Source organism: Limanda limanda, chromosome 7 (assembly GCF_963576545.1).
Source record: "Limanda limanda chromosome 7, fLimLim1.1, whole genome shotgun sequence".
In the NCBI taxonomy this organism is placed as follows: domain Eukaryota; kingdom Metazoa; phylum Chordata; class Actinopteri; order Pleuronectiformes; family Pleuronectidae; genus Limanda; species Limanda limanda.
In genome coordinates this window covers 27041272-27051271 of record NC_083642.1, presented here as the reverse complement: position 1 = coordinate 27051271, position 10000 = coordinate 27041272, and the positions used below count along the sequence as shown (strand labels likewise).

The 10000-nt window shown below is 45.4% G+C and overlaps 30 non-coding genes across 30 annotated transcripts; all 30 read left to right on the top strand.

The window, feature by feature from the left end:
* Positions 1–93: 93 nt before the first annotated feature.
* On the top strand, positions 94–212 carry LOC133006844 (5S ribosomal RNA). The gene has a single exon (XR_009679351.1). It is a non-coding gene; the product is annotated as a 5S ribosomal RNA (ribosomal RNA).
* Positions 213–426: 214 nt separating this feature from the next.
* LOC133006395 (5S ribosomal RNA) lies at positions 427–545 on the top strand. Its single transcript, XR_009678928.1, has one exon. It is a non-coding gene; the product is annotated as a 5S ribosomal RNA (ribosomal RNA).
* A 214-nt stretch (positions 546–759) lies between these two features.
* LOC133006839 (5S ribosomal RNA) lies at positions 760–878 on the top strand. The gene has a single exon (XR_009679346.1). It is a non-coding gene; the product is annotated as a 5S ribosomal RNA (ribosomal RNA).
* A 214-nt stretch (positions 879–1092) lies between these two features.
* LOC133007500 (5S ribosomal RNA) lies at positions 1093–1211 on the top strand. Its single transcript, XR_009679968.1, has one exon. It is a non-coding gene; the product is annotated as a 5S ribosomal RNA (ribosomal RNA).
* A 214-nt stretch (positions 1212–1425) lies between these two features.
* Positions 1426–1544, top strand: LOC133006172 (5S ribosomal RNA). The gene has a single exon (XR_009678719.1). It is a non-coding gene; the product is annotated as a 5S ribosomal RNA (ribosomal RNA).
* Positions 1545–1758: 214 nt separating this feature from the next.
* On the top strand, positions 1759–1877 carry LOC133005939 (5S ribosomal RNA). Its single transcript, XR_009678502.1, has one exon. It is a non-coding gene; the product is annotated as a 5S ribosomal RNA (ribosomal RNA).
* Positions 1878–2091: 214 nt separating this feature from the next.
* On the top strand, positions 2092–2210 carry LOC133006843 (5S ribosomal RNA). The gene has a single exon (XR_009679350.1). It is a non-coding gene; the product is annotated as a 5S ribosomal RNA (ribosomal RNA).
* Positions 2211–2424: 214 nt separating this feature from the next.
* Positions 2425–2543, top strand: LOC133006394 (5S ribosomal RNA). Its single transcript, XR_009678927.1, has one exon. It is a non-coding gene; the product is annotated as a 5S ribosomal RNA (ribosomal RNA).
* Positions 2544–2757: 214 nt separating this feature from the next.
* LOC133006826 (5S ribosomal RNA) lies at positions 2758–2876 on the top strand. The gene has a single exon (XR_009679334.1). It is a non-coding gene; the product is annotated as a 5S ribosomal RNA (ribosomal RNA).
* Positions 2877–3090: 214 nt separating this feature from the next.
* LOC133007343 (5S ribosomal RNA) lies at positions 3091–3209 on the top strand. Its single transcript, XR_009679821.1, has one exon. It is a non-coding gene; the product is annotated as a 5S ribosomal RNA (ribosomal RNA).
* Positions 3210–3423: 214 nt separating this feature from the next.
* On the top strand, positions 3424–3542 carry LOC133005937 (5S ribosomal RNA). Its single transcript, XR_009678500.1, has one exon. It is a non-coding gene; the product is annotated as a 5S ribosomal RNA (ribosomal RNA).
* A 214-nt stretch (positions 3543–3756) lies between these two features.
* LOC133007196 (5S ribosomal RNA) lies at positions 3757–3875 on the top strand. The gene has a single exon (XR_009679684.1). It is a non-coding gene; the product is annotated as a 5S ribosomal RNA (ribosomal RNA).
* A 214-nt stretch (positions 3876–4089) lies between these two features.
* On the top strand, positions 4090–4208 carry LOC133006393 (5S ribosomal RNA). The gene has a single exon (XR_009678926.1). It is a non-coding gene; the product is annotated as a 5S ribosomal RNA (ribosomal RNA).
* A 214-nt stretch (positions 4209–4422) lies between these two features.
* LOC133006814 (5S ribosomal RNA) lies at positions 4423–4541 on the top strand. The gene has a single exon (XR_009679323.1). It is a non-coding gene; the product is annotated as a 5S ribosomal RNA (ribosomal RNA).
* A 214-nt stretch (positions 4542–4755) lies between these two features.
* LOC133007341 (5S ribosomal RNA) lies at positions 4756–4874 on the top strand. Its single transcript, XR_009679820.1, has one exon. It is a non-coding gene; the product is annotated as a 5S ribosomal RNA (ribosomal RNA).
* Positions 4875–5088: 214 nt separating this feature from the next.
* LOC133006474 (5S ribosomal RNA) lies at positions 5089–5207 on the top strand. Its single transcript, XR_009679002.1, has one exon. It is a non-coding gene; the product is annotated as a 5S ribosomal RNA (ribosomal RNA).
* A 214-nt stretch (positions 5208–5421) lies between these two features.
* LOC133006171 (5S ribosomal RNA) lies at positions 5422–5540 on the top strand. Its single transcript, XR_009678718.1, has one exon. It is a non-coding gene; the product is annotated as a 5S ribosomal RNA (ribosomal RNA).
* Positions 5541–5754: 214 nt separating this feature from the next.
* Positions 5755–5873, top strand: LOC133005936 (5S ribosomal RNA). Its single transcript, XR_009678499.1, has one exon. It is a non-coding gene; the product is annotated as a 5S ribosomal RNA (ribosomal RNA).
* A 214-nt stretch (positions 5874–6087) lies between these two features.
* On the top strand, positions 6088–6206 carry LOC133006842 (5S ribosomal RNA). Its single transcript, XR_009679349.1, has one exon. It is a non-coding gene; the product is annotated as a 5S ribosomal RNA (ribosomal RNA).
* Positions 6207–6420: 214 nt separating this feature from the next.
* On the top strand, positions 6421–6539 carry LOC133006392 (5S ribosomal RNA). The gene has a single exon (XR_009678925.1). It is a non-coding gene; the product is annotated as a 5S ribosomal RNA (ribosomal RNA).
* A 214-nt stretch (positions 6540–6753) lies between these two features.
* On the top strand, positions 6754–6872 carry LOC133006802 (5S ribosomal RNA). The gene has a single exon (XR_009679312.1). It is a non-coding gene; the product is annotated as a 5S ribosomal RNA (ribosomal RNA).
* Positions 6873–7086: 214 nt separating this feature from the next.
* LOC133007340 (5S ribosomal RNA) lies at positions 7087–7205 on the top strand. The gene has a single exon (XR_009679819.1). It is a non-coding gene; the product is annotated as a 5S ribosomal RNA (ribosomal RNA).
* Positions 7206–7419: 214 nt separating this feature from the next.
* Positions 7420–7538, top strand: LOC133005935 (5S ribosomal RNA). Its single transcript, XR_009678498.1, has one exon. It is a non-coding gene; the product is annotated as a 5S ribosomal RNA (ribosomal RNA).
* Positions 7539–7752: 214 nt separating this feature from the next.
* On the top strand, positions 7753–7871 carry LOC133007195 (5S ribosomal RNA). Its single transcript, XR_009679683.1, has one exon. It is a non-coding gene; the product is annotated as a 5S ribosomal RNA (ribosomal RNA).
* Positions 7872–8085: 214 nt separating this feature from the next.
* Positions 8086–8204, top strand: LOC133006391 (5S ribosomal RNA). The gene has a single exon (XR_009678924.1). It is a non-coding gene; the product is annotated as a 5S ribosomal RNA (ribosomal RNA).
* A 214-nt stretch (positions 8205–8418) lies between these two features.
* On the top strand, positions 8419–8537 carry LOC133006791 (5S ribosomal RNA). Its single transcript, XR_009679301.1, has one exon. It is a non-coding gene; the product is annotated as a 5S ribosomal RNA (ribosomal RNA).
* A 214-nt stretch (positions 8538–8751) lies between these two features.
* Positions 8752–8870, top strand: LOC133007339 (5S ribosomal RNA). The gene has a single exon (XR_009679818.1). It is a non-coding gene; the product is annotated as a 5S ribosomal RNA (ribosomal RNA).
* A 214-nt stretch (positions 8871–9084) lies between these two features.
* Positions 9085–9203, top strand: LOC133006473 (5S ribosomal RNA). Its single transcript, XR_009679001.1, has one exon. It is a non-coding gene; the product is annotated as a 5S ribosomal RNA (ribosomal RNA).
* Positions 9204–9417: 214 nt separating this feature from the next.
* Positions 9418–9536, top strand: LOC133007050 (5S ribosomal RNA). Its single transcript, XR_009679548.1, has one exon. It is a non-coding gene; the product is annotated as a 5S ribosomal RNA (ribosomal RNA).
* Positions 9537–9750: 214 nt separating this feature from the next.
* On the top strand, positions 9751–9869 carry LOC133005979 (5S ribosomal RNA). Its single transcript, XR_009678539.1, has one exon. It is a non-coding gene; the product is annotated as a 5S ribosomal RNA (ribosomal RNA).
* Positions 9870–10000: the final 131 nt, after the last annotated feature.

Genomic DNA, 10000 nt, shown 5'->3' with positions numbered 1-10000 from the left:
TATTACTGATGGAAATGTTTGATAATTGTCATGATTTGATGATGGTGGTGGTGGTTCACATGTATAAATAAGGTATTGTGGGTTGAGTCTTTCGCTTACGGCCATACCACCCTGAGCACGCCCGATCTCGTCTGATCTCGGAAGCTAAACATGGTCGGGCTTGGTTAGTACTTGGATGGGAGACCGCCTGGGAATACCAGGTGCTGTAAGCTTTTTCGAATTTGCTTTGCAACCAGCTGAGGGAACGGTTGCTGCTGCTTTAAAGGAGAAACATCTTGGAAAGAGCAGGAAAGACTCACCATCAAAGAAAACAAGGATATGGAACCCTGACATTATTACTGATGGAAATGATTGATAATTGTCATGATTTGATGATGGTGGTGGTGGTTCACATGTATAAATAAGGTATTGTGGGTTGAGTCTCTCGCTTACGGCCATACCACCCTAAGCACGCCCGATCTCGTCTGATCTCGGAAGCTAAGCAGGGTCGGGCTTGGTTAGTACTTGGATGGGAGACCGCCTGGGAATACCAGGTGCTGTAAGCTTTTTCGAATTTGCTTTGCAACCAGCAGAGGGAACGGTTGCTGCTGCTTTAAAGGAGAAACATCTTGGAAAGAGCAGGAAAGACTCAACATCAAAGAAAACAAGGATATGGAACCCTGAAATTATTACTGATGAAAATGATTGATAATTGTCATGATTTGATGATGGTGGTGGTGGTTCACATGTATAAATAAGGTAATGTGGGTTGAGTCTCTCGCTTACGGCCATACCACCCTGAGCACGCCCGATCTCGTCTGATCTCGGAAGCTAAGCAGGGTCGGGCTTGGTTAGTACTTGGATGGGAGACCGCCTGGGAATACCAGGTGCTGTAAGCTTTTTCGAATAAGCTTTGCAACCAGCAGAGGGAACAGTTGCTGCTGCTTTAAAGGAGAAACATCTTGGAAAGAGCAGGAAAGACTCAACATCAAAGAAAACAAGGATATGGAACCCTGACATTATTACTGATGGAAATGATTGATAATTGTCATGATTTGATGATGGTGGTGGTGGTTCACATGTATAAATAAGGTATTGTGGGTTGAGTCTTTCGCTTACGGCCATACCACCCTGAGCACGCCCGATCTCGTCTGATCTAGGAAGCTAAGCATGGTCGGGCTTGGTTAGTACTTGGATGGGAGACCGCCTGGGAATACCAGGTGCTGTAAGCTTTTTCGAATTTGCTTTGCAACCAGCTGAGGGAACGGTTGCTGCTGCTTTAAAGGAGAAACATCTTGGAAAGAGCAGGAAAGACTCACCATCAAAGAAAACAAGGATATGGAACCCTGACATTATTACTGATGGAAATGCTTGATAATTGTCATGATTTGATGATGGTGGTGGTGGTTCACATGTATAAATAAGGTATTGTGGGTTGAGTCTTTCGCTTACGGCCATACCACCCTGAGCACGCCCGATCTCGTCTGATCTCGGAAGCTAAGCAGGGTCGGGCTTGGTTAGTACTTGGATGGGAGACCGCCTCGGAATACCAGGTGCTGTAAGCTTTTTCGAATTTGCTTTGCAACCAGCAGAGGGAACGGTTGCTGCTGCTTTAAAGGAGAAACATCTTGGAAAGAGCAGGAAAGACTCAACATCAAAGAAAACAAGGATATGGAACCCTGACATTATTACTGATGGAAATGATTGATAATTGTCATGATTTGATGATGGTGGTGGTGGTTCACATGTATAAATAAGGTATTGTGGGTTGAGTTTTTCGCTTACGGCCATACCACCCTGAGCACGCCCGATCTCGTCTGATCTCGGAAGCTAAGCAGGGTCGGGCTTGGTTAGTACTTGGATGGGAGACCCCCTGGGAATACCAGGTGCTGTAAGCTTTTTCGAATTTGCTTTGCAACCAGCAGAGGGAACGGTTGCTGCTGCTTTAAATGAGAAACATCTTGGAAAGAGCAGGAAAGACTCAACATCAAAGAAAACAAGGATATGGAACCCTGACATTATTACTGATGGAAATGTTTGATAATTGTCATGATTTGATGATGGTGGTGGTGGTTCACATGTATAAATAAGGTATTGTGGGTTGAGTCTTTCGCTTACGGCCATACCACCCTGAGCACGCCCGATCTCGTCTGATCTCGGAAGCTAAACATGGTCGGGCTTGGTTAGTACTTGGATGGGAGACCGCCTGGGAATACCAGGTGCTGTAAGCTTTTTCGAATTTGCTTTGCAACCAGCTGAGGGAACGGTTGCTGCTGCTTTAAAGGAGAAACATCTTGGAAAGAGCAGGAAAGACTCACCATCAAAGAAAACAAGGATATGGAACCCTGACATTATTACTGATGGAAATGATTGATAATTGTCATGATTTGATGATGGTGGTGGTGGTTCACATGTATAAATAAGGTATTGTGGGTTGAGTCTTTCGCTTACGGCCATACCACCCTAAGCACGCCCGATCTCGTCTGATCTCGGAAGCTAAGCAGGGTCGGGCTTGGTTAGTACTTGGATGGGAGACCGCCTGGGAATACCAGGTGCTGTAAGCTTTTTCGAATTTGCTTTGCAACCAGCAGAGGGAACGGTTGCTGCTGCTTTAAAGGAGAAACATCTTGGAAAGAGCAGGAAAGACTCAACATCAAAGAAAACAAGGATATGGAACCCTGAAATTATTACTGATGAAAATGCTTGATAATTGTCATGATTTGATGATGGTGGTGGTGGTTCACATGTATAAATAAGGTAATGTGGGTTGAGTCTCTCGCTTACGGCCATACCACCCTGAGCACGCCCGATCTCGTCTGATCTCGGAAGCTAAGCAGGGTCGGGCTTGGTTAGTACTTGGATGGGAGACCGCCTGGGAATACCAGGTGCTGTAAGCTTTTTCGAATAAGCTTTGCAACCAGCAGAGGGAACAGTTGCTGCTGCTTTAAAGGAGAAACATCTTGGAAAGAGCAGGAAAGACTCACCATCAAAGAAAACAAGGATAGGGAACCCTGACATTATTACTGATGGAAATGCTTGATAATTGTCATGATTTGATGATGGTGGTGGTGGTTCACATGTATAAATAAGGTATTGCGGGTTGAGTCTTTCGCTTACGGCCATACCACCCTGAGCACGCCCGATCTCGTCTGATCTCGGAAGCTAAGCATGGTCTGGCTTGGTTAGTACTTGGATGGGAGACCGCCTGGGAATACCAGGTGCTGTAAGCTTTTTCGAATTTGCTTTGCAAACAGCAGAGGGAACGGTTGCTGCTGCTTTAAAAGAGAAACATCTTGGAAAGAGCAGGAAAGACTCACCATCAAAGAAAACAAGGATATGGAACCCTGACATTATTACTGATGGAAATGATTGATAATTGTCATGATTTGATGATGGTGGTGGTGGTTCACATGTATAAATAAGGTATTGTGGGTTGAGTTTTTCGCTTACGGCCATACCACCCTGAGCACGCCCGATCTCGTCTGATCTCGGAAGCTAAGCAGGGTCGGGCTTGGTTAGTACTTGGATGGGAGACCCCCTGGGAATACCAGGTGCTGTAAGCTTTTTCGAATTTGCTTTGCAACCAGCAGAGGGAACGGTTGCTGCTGCTTTAAAGGAGAAACATCTTGGAAAGAGCAGGAAAGACTCAACATCAAAGAAAACAAGGATATGGAACCCTGACATTATTACTGATGGAAATGTTTGATAATTGTCATGATTTGATGATGGTGGTGGTGGTTCACATGTATAAATAAGGTATTGTGGGTTGAGTCTTTCGCTTACGGCCATACCACCCTGAGCACGCCCGATCTCGTCTGATCTCGGAAGCTAAACATGGTCGGGCTTGGTTAGTACTTGGATGGGAGACCGCCTGGGAATACCAGGTGCTGTATGCTTTTTCGAATTTGCTTTGCAACCAGCAGAGGGAACGGTTGCTGCTGCTTTAAAGGAGAAACATCTTGGAAAGAGCAGGAAAGACTCACCATCAAAGAAAACAAGGATATGGAACCCTGACATTATTACTGATGGAAATGCTTGATAATTGTCATGATTTGATGATGGTGGTGGTGGTTCACATGTATAAATAAGGTATTGTGGGTTGAGTCTTTCGCTTACGGCCATACCACCCTAAGCACGCCCGATCTCGTCTGATCTCGGAAGCTAAGCAGGGTCGGGCTTGGTTAGTACTTGGATGGGAGACCGCCTGGGAATACCAGGTGCTGTAAGCTTTTTCGAATTTGCTTTGCAACCAGCAGAGGGAACGGTTGCTGCTGCTTTAAAGGAGAAACATCTTGGAAAGAGCAGGAAAGACTCAACATCAAAGAAAACAAGGATATGGAACCCTGAAATTATTACTGATGAAAATGATTGATAATTGTCATGATTTGATGATGGTGGTGGTGGTTCACATGTATAAATAAGGTAATGTGGGTTGAGTCTCTCGCTTACGGCCATACCACCCTGAGCACGCCCGATCTCGTCTGATCTCGGAAGCTAAGCAGGGTCGGGCTTGGTTAGTACTTGGATGGGAGACCGCCTGGGAATACCAGGTGCTGTAAGCTTTTTCGAATAAGCTTTGCAACCAGCAGAGGGAACAGTTGCTGCTGTTTTAAAGGAGAAACATCTTGGAAAGAGCAGGAAAGACTCACCATCAAAGAAAACAAGGATAGGGAACCCTGACATTATTACTGATGGAAATGCTTGATAATTGTCATGATTTGATGATGGTGGTGGTGGTTCACATGTATAAATAAGGTATTGTGGGTTGAGTCTTTCGCTTACGGCCATACCACCCTGAGCACGCCCGATCTCGTCTGATCTCGGAAGCTAAGCATGGTCTGGCTTGGTTAGTACTTGGATGGGAGACCGCCTGGGAATACCAGGTGCTGTAAGCTTTTTCGAATTTGCTTTGCAAACAGCAGAGGGAACGGTTGCTGCTGCTTTAAAAGAGAAACATCTTGGAAAGAGCAGGAAAGACTCACCATCAAAGAAAACAAGGATATGGAACCCTGACATTATTACTGATGGAAATGATTGATAATTGTCATGATTTGATGATGGTGGTGGTGGTTCACATGTATAAATAAGGTATTGTGGGTTGAGTCTTTCGCTTACGGCCATACCACCCTGAGCACGCCCGATCTCGTCTGATCTCGGAAGCTAAGCATGGTCGGGCTTGGTTAGTACTTGGATGGGAGACCGCCTGGGAATACCAGGTGCTGTAAGCTTTTTCGAATTTGCTTTGCAACCAGCTGAGGGAACGGTTGCTGCTGCTTTAAAGGAGAAACATCTTGGAAAGAGCAGGAAAGACTCACCATCAAAGAAAACAAGGATATGGAACCCTGACATTATTACTGATGGAAATGCTTGATAATTGTCATGATTTGATGATGGTGGTGGTGGTTCACATGTATAAATAAGGTATTTTGGGTTGAGTCTTTCGCTTACGGCCATACCACCCTGAGCACGCCCGATCTCGTCTGATCTCGGAAGCTAAGCAGGGTCGGGCTTGGTTAGTACTTGGATGGGAGACCGCCTCGGAATACCAGGTGCTGTAAGCTTTTTCGAATTTGCTTTGCAACCAGCAGAGGGAACGGTTGCTGCTGCTTTAAAGGAGAAACATCTTGGAAAGAGCAGGAAAGACTCAACATCAAAGAAAACAAGGATATGGAACCCTGACATTATTACTGATGGAAATGATTGATAATTGTCATGATTTGATGATGGTGGTGGTGGTTCACATGTATAAATAAGGTATTGTGGGTTGAGTTTTTCGCTTACGGCCATACCACCCTGAGCACGCCCGATCTCGTCTGATCTCGGAAGCTAAGCAGGGTCGGGCTTGGTTAGTACTTGGATGGGAGACCCCCTGGGAATACCAGGTGCTGTAAGCTTTTTCGAATTTGCTTTGCAACCAGCAGAGGGAACGGTTGCTGCTGCTTTAAATGAGAAACATCTTGGAAAGAGCAGGAAAGACTCAACATCAAAGAAAACAAGGATATGGAACCCTGACATTATTACTGATGGAAATGTTTGATAATTGTCATGATTTGATGATGGTGGTGGTGGTTCACATGTATAAATAAGGTATTGTGGGTTGAGTCTTTCGCTTACGGCCATACCACCCTGAGCACGCCCGATCTCGTCTGATCTCGGAAGCTAAACATGGTCGGGCTTGGTTAGTACTTGGATGGGAGACCGCCTGGGAATACCAGGTGCTGTAAGCTTTTTCGAATTTGCTTTGCAACCAGCTGAGGGAACGGTTGCTGCTGCTTTAAAGGAGAAACATCTTGGAAAGAGCAGGAAAGACTCACCATCAAAGAAAACAAGGATATGGAACCCTGACATTATTACTGATGGAAATGATTGATAATTGTCATGATTTGATGATGGTGGTGGTGGTTCACATGTATAAATAAGGTATTGTGGGTTGAGTCTTTCGCTTACGGCCATACCACCCTAAGCACGCCCGATCTCGTCTGATCTCGGAAGCTAAGCAGGGTCGGGCTTGGTTAGTACTTGGATGGGAGACCGCCTGGGAATACCAGGTGCTGTAAGCTTTTTCGAATTTGCTTTGCAACCAGCAGAGGGAACGGTTGCTGCTGCTTTAAAGGAGAAACATCTTGGAAAGAGCAGGAAAGACTCAACATCAAAGAAAACAAGGATATGGAACCCTGAAATTATTACTGATGAAAATGATTGATAATTGTCATGATTTGATGATGGTGGTGGTGGTTCACATGTATAAATAAGGTAATGTGGGTTGAGTCTCTCGCTTACGGCCATACCACCCTGAGCACGCCCGATCTCGTCTGATCTCGGAAGCTAAGCAGGGTCGGGCTTGGTTAGTACTTGGATGGGAGACCGCCTGGGAATACCAGGTGCTGTAAGCTTTTTCGAATAAGCTTTGCAACCAGCAGAGGGAACAGTTGCTGCTGCTTTAAAGGAGAAACATCTTGGAAAGAGCAGGAAAGACTCACCATCAAAGAAAACAAGGATAGGGAACCCTGACATTATTACTGATGGAAATGCTTGATAATTGTCATGATTTGATGATGGTGGTGGTGGTTCACATGTATAAATAAGGTATTGTGGGTTGAGTCTTTCGCTTACGGCCATACCACCCTGAGCACGCCCGATCTCGTCTGATCTCGGAAGCTAAGCATGGTCTGGCTTGGTTAGTACTTGGATGGGAGACCGCCTGGGAATACCAGGTGCTGTAAGCTTTTTCGAATTTGCTTTGCAAACAGCAGAGGGAACGGTTGCTGCTGCTTTAAAAGAGAAACATCTTGGAAAGAGCAGGAAAGACTCACCATCAAAGAAAACAAGGATATGGAACCCTGACATTATTACTGATGGAAATGATTGATAATTGTCATGATTTGATGATGGTGGTGGTGGTTCACATGTATAAATAAGGTATTGTGGGTTGAGTTTTTCGCTTACGGCCATACCACCCTGAGCACGCCCGATCTCGTCTGATCTCGGAAGCTAAGCAGGGTCGGGCTTGGTTAGTACTTGGATGGGAGACCCCCTGGGAATACCAGGTGCTGTAAGCTTTTTCGAATTTGCTTTGCAACCAGCAGAGGGAACGGTTGCTGCTGCTTTAAAGGAGAAACATCTTGGAAAGAGCAGGAAAGACTCAACATCAAAGAAAACAAGGATATGGAACCCTGACATTATTACTGATGGAAATGTTTGATAATTGTCATGATTTGATGATGGTGGTGGTGGTTCACATGTATAAATAAGGTATTGTGGGTTGAGTCTTTCGCTTACGGCCATACCACCCTGAGCACGCCCGATCTCGTCTGATCTCGGAAGCTAAACATGGTCGGGCTTGGTTAGTACTTGGATGGGAGACCGCCTGGGAATACCAGGTGCTGTATGCTTTTTCGAATTTGCTTTGCAACCAGCAGAGGGAACGGTTGCTGCTGCTTTAAAGGAGAAACATCTTGGAAAGAGCAGGAAAGACTCACCATCAAAGAAAACAAGGATATGGAACCCTGACATTATTACTGATGGAAATGCTTGATAATTGTCATGATTTGATGATGGTGGTGGTGGTTCACATGTATAAATAAGGTATTGTGGGTTGAGTCTTTCGCTTACGGCCATACCACCCTAAGCACGCCCGATCTCGTCTGATCTCGGAAGCTAAGCAGGGTCGGGCTTGGTTAGTACTTGGATGGGAGACCGCCTGGGAATACCAGGTGCTGTAAGCTTTTTCGAATTTGCTTTGCAACCAGCAGAGGGAACGGTTGCTGCTGCTTTAAAGGAGAAACATCTTGGAAAGAGCAGGAAAGACTCAACATCAAAGAAAACAAGGATATGGAACCCTGAAATTATTACTGATGAAAATGATTGATAATTGTCATGATTTGATGATGGTGGTGGTGGTTCACATGTATAAATAAGGTAATGTGGGTTGAGTCTCTCGCTTACGGCCATACCACCCTGAGCACGCCCGATCTCGTCTGATCTCGGAAGCTAAGCAGGGTCGGGCTTGGTTAGTACTTGGATGGGAGACCGCCTGGGAATACCAGGTGCTGTAAGCTTTTTCGAATAAGCTTTGCAACCAGCAGAGGGAACAGTTGCTGCTGCTTTAAAGGAGAAACATCTTGGAAAGAGCAGGAAAGACTCACCATCAAAGAAAACAAGGATAGGGAACCCTGACATTATTACTGATGGAAATGCTTGATAATTGTCATGATTTGATGATGGTGGTGGTGGTTCACATGTATAAATAAGGTATTGTGGGTTGAGTCTTTCGCTTACGGCCATACCACCCTGAGCACGCCCGATCTCGTCTGATCTCGGAAGCTAAGCATGGTCTGGCTTGGTTAGTACTTGGATGGGAGACCGCCTGGGAATACCAGGTGCTGTAAGCTTTTTCGAATTTGCTTTGCAAACAGCAGAGGGAACGGTTGCTGCTGCTTTAAAAGAGAAACATCTTGGAAAGAGCAGGAAAGACTCACCATCAAAGAAAACAAGGATATGGAACCCTGACATTATTACTGATGGAAATGATTGATAATTGTCATGATTTGATGATGGTGGTGGTGGTTCACATGTATAAATAAGGTATTGTGGGTTGAGTCTTTCGCTTACGGCCATACCACCCTGAGCACGCCCGATCTCGTCTGATCTCGGAAGCTAAGCATGGTCGGGCTTGGTTAGTACTTGGATGGGAGACCGCCTGGGAATACCAGGTGCTGTAAGCTTTTTCGAATTTGCTTTGCAACCAGCTGAGGGAACGGTTGCTGCTGCTTTAAAGGAGAAACATCTTGGAAAGAGCAGGAAAGACTCACCATCAAAGAAAACAAGGATATGGAACCCTGACATTATTACTGATGGAAATGCTTGATAATTGTCATGATTTGATGATGGTGGTGGTGGTTCACATGTATAAATAAGGTATTGTGGGTTGAGTCTTTCGCTTACGGCCATACCACACTGAGCACGCCCGATCTCGTCTGATCTCGGAAGCTAAGCAGGGTCGGGCTTGGTTAGTACTTGGATGGGAGACTGCCTGGGAATACCAGGTGCTGTAAGCTTTTTCGAATTTGCTTTGCAACCAGCAGAGGGAACGGTTGCTGCTGCTTTAAAGGAGAAACATCTTGGAAAGAGCAGGAAAGACTCAACATCAAAGAAAACAAGGATATGGAACCCTGACATTATTACTGATGGAAATGATTGATAATTGTCATTATTTGATGATGGTGGTGGTGGTTCACATGTATAAATAAGGTATTGTGGGTTGAGTCTTTCGCTTACGGCCATACCACCCTGAGCACGCCCGATCTCGTCTGATCTCGGAAGCTAAGCAGGGTCGGGCTTGGTTAGTACTTGGATGGGAGACCGCATGGGAATACCAGGTGCTGTAAGCTTTTTCGAATTTGCTTTGCAACCAGCAGAGGGAACGGTTGCTGCTGCTTTAAAGGAGAAACATCTTGGAAAGAGCAGGAAAGACTCAACATCAAAGAAAACAAGGATATGGAACCCTGACATTATTACTGAT